The following is a 3,587-nucleotide window of genomic DNA, read 5'->3' on the forward strand; positions in this document are numbered from 1 at the left end:
GTTTATGGACAAATATTGGACATGAATGGAATTTTTGGAAAGTTTAGTAGTAAGGGCATTTTGGTCATTTAGGGGTAAAATGAATTAAAATACAAAATTAAAAGACAATTTTGCTCATCTTCTTCACCATGGACGTGTGTACCAAGGGAGGCTCCATGGATAGGGTTTCCAAGCTTCCAAGCTCAATTGTAAGTCCATTCTAGCCTCGTTTTTAATGATTTTTACGTTTTTGGAGTCCCGGTAACTTGATTTAGCTTATGCTGCAATAATTCAACCTAGGGTTCATATTTGGAAAAATACCCATAGGTTAAATTTGTGTATTTTGGTGTTTTATGATAGAATATGAGGTTTTAAATTATGTTAGACAACTTGTGCTACTCGGTTTTAAGTGAAAACGAGCAAAATGGCTTAATCGGTAAAATACCTAATAGTCATAAGTACATGTTAGAGTGAGAATTTGATGGTGCCATAGTAGGAAAAAATTATCAGCATGTTATAAAACATAAGAAAATAGGATGAAGTTTAATTTCCGAACCTTGGGGAAAAAGTGCAAATATGCAAAAGTTTAGGGGTCAAAATGAAAATTTTTAAAAATATGATTTTTGGACCTGTATGAATAGTGTGACTAATTATTAGGCTAAATGTGATATTATAGATGAAGGAAATCGAGATTCGGGCTTAAATCGGGAAAATACAAGGTTATGGACTAAAATGGTAAATTGTTGTGTCTGGATCGAGGTAAGTTCGTATGATAATAATAATGCAATGTTATGTTTGAATTATATTTCTTACTATTATTTCATATATTTTATGATTTAATATATTGGAAAAGTTGATGGAATGGTGTTTATGATGTGGAAATATGACATGAAAGAATGTTACATGAAATGCAAGAAAATGAAGATACATGACAAGTGATATATGAAATATGTGATATATGTTATGTAAATTCTTAAAAGCTGATTTGATATTTGAGTTGTGTCTTATTATACTATGAATGGACAATTGGTACTATGGATAGTGAGATCGACACTTCGAGTAAATTCGTACATAAATAATCTATCGATTTTTTTATGTCAAATGGTTATTTGATGTAAATTATGAATTTAAATTGATTATGAACAATTTAGTAAAATGTTGAAAAATGAGGAATTTCCCGATTGAACCTTCGGAATAAAAACGATACGAATGATTTATTGTGAGGTCGCATGTGTAGTACTAAGTGCAGGCTACTATGCGTACCCGAAAACTGTGATCATGTGTGGAGTACTAAGTGCAGGCTACTACGTGTATTAGATGGTGAGGTCACGTGTGTAGTACTAAGTGCAAGCTACTACGTGTACCAGACTGTTGGTCGCATGTGTAGTACTAAGTGCAGGCTACTATGCATACCAGATAGTTTCGGCTACAAGTGTGGAAATGGGAAAATGTGCAGGCAATTGTATATCTGTTATTATTCCGATGAGTTCAACGGGAAATCGATTAAATGAAAATACATGTGAAAGTGATTATGTGATGAACAAGTGCAAGTATATGTTTATTTGAATTTATGAGCAATATGCTCAATATTTGAGCGAACCTTGGTAAAATGGAATGGATTAAGTGAAATTGTGTAAAAGTGAACTTTAGTAGTAAAACAATATTAGACAGCAACAGTGCATGACTTTTAAAATTCACCAAAAATTGTGTAAGTTGAATTAAATTTAAAAAAAATTATGGAAATAAATCTTAATGAGTATATTTTCACATGAAAGAAACAGGGGCAGAAAAAGAATTCTATATTGTGTGATATTTGAATTCTTGTGAAATAGGGTCTGAATGAATTCGAGATCCCTTGTTCTGACTTTAGAAATTCACCATAAATTGTACAAAACTTATTGAGAGTCATAATTTACATTCATAGATTCCTTATTGAATCTAATTTTAAGGGAAATAAACAGCATGGTTGTTGGAATTCTGTACAGGGAGAAATTCGGTTCGTAGTGCACAGGGGTCAGAGTAGTCATACCCTGAAATAGGGGAGACTTTAACTAATAAAATGTATTAAATGGCCCAACAAAAAATTCTAGAAAACAATTAGTAAGTATACATATGAGTCTAGTTTCATATAAAATTTACAGAACTGGATTTCGAGTTTTGTAACTTGAGATATGATTTTTTTTACACTGGGACTCCAGAAAATAGCCTATCCTGAATATGTGTAATTGTACAATTATAGTGTTTTATCTTGAAAAGCATGGTAGTAATTGCTTATTATTTTCATATGAACTTACTAAGCGTAAAGCTTACCCATCCTCTCCAATTCTTTAGTATTGGCAGGTCGGCTCGGGGTTGGAGATCGTCGGAGGTAAAATCACACTATCAAACTGTCATTTTTGGGAAAATTAATTCAAATATTAGAAATATCAAGTGAGTGGCATGTATAGGAAGTTGGTTTGTGATATGTATTTTTATTATGATTTTGACCATAAGTATCAGTCTGCATTGAGTTATCGTATAAAATCATGAGATGTGGTCCTTATCCATTATGGTTTATAAGTTTAATTAATCGTGCCATGTCCTATGTTTTGATGTGATGATATAGTTAGCTTTGTTTGTTATGCATGTGTTCGAAATGTTTTGAATTAAATGAAATTTTATGGCTCGGTTTTCGTCTATGTGTATTGTTAAGTCTGGTAATGCCTCGTACTCTGTTCCGGCCTTGGATACAGGTAAGGGGTGTTACAGTGGTGGTTTCTGATTTCCTTGGCCTCCTCATGAAAAATTTGGGTGATTCCTCCAACCTGCATTGGAAATAGTGCTATAATGATTGTTTTAAGATCGAGGATTATTACCCATGTAATTTGACTGTTCGTTTTCCATGTTGTGGCATAAGGTGAGTATTCTGAATTGCTCGATCCACCTCTATTTGTTTCACACTGCATTACTGGGTGAACCTGTGAAGAACTAAGAAAACCATCAATTTTCTTATTCAAGAGTTCTACCTGATTCGAGAGCATGGTGACCGAATCGACGTTATAAACACTGGCTATTTTCGTTGGCTTTGTCCTCATGACTTTCCACTGATAGTTATTCAGTGACATCTTCTCTATAAATTCGTAAGCCGCCTCAGGTGTCTTATTATTGATAGTTCCTTCAGCGGCTGCATCAATCATTTGCCGAGTCGAAGGATTCAGGCCATTATGGAAAGTTTGAACCTGTAGCCAGAGTGGTAACCCATGGTGAGGGCACCTTCTCAAAAGGTCCTTGTATCTCTCCCATGCATCGTAGAGTGTTTCTAAATCCATCTACACAAAAGAAGAGATATCATTACGTAATTTGGTTGTTTTAGCTGGTGGAAAATATTTTAATAAAAATTTTTTAGTCATTTGTTCCCAAGTAGTGATTGACCCTCGTGGTAACGAGTTCAGCCATTGTTTAGCCTTATTCCTTAACAAAAAGGGAAACAACCGAAGGTGAATGGCGTCATAAAAAATGCCATTAATTTTAAAGGTATCACAAAATTCTAGGAAATTTGCGAAGTGAGCATTGGGATCCTTGTCCTGCAAACCATCAAACTGAACAAACTGTTGTATCATTTGAATTGT

General features: G+C 33.9%; 1 non-coding gene across 1 annotated transcript; it reads left to right on the plus strand.

Annotated features, from left to right (window-relative positions):
* Positions 1-3,213: 3,213 nt before the first annotated feature.
* On the plus strand, positions 3,214-3,320 carry LOC121226974 (small nucleolar RNA R71). The gene has a single exon (XR_005924670.1). It is a non-coding gene; the product is annotated as a small nucleolar RNA R71 (small nucleolar RNA).
* The last annotated feature ends 267 nt before the right edge of the window (positions 3,321-3,587 follow it).

The sequence above is a fragment of the Gossypium hirsutum genome, chromosome A03, assembly GCF_007990345.1.
Source record: "Gossypium hirsutum isolate 1008001.06 chromosome A03, Gossypium_hirsutum_v2.1, whole genome shotgun sequence".
Taxonomy (NCBI): domain Eukaryota; kingdom Viridiplantae; phylum Streptophyta; class Magnoliopsida; order Malvales; family Malvaceae; genus Gossypium; species Gossypium hirsutum.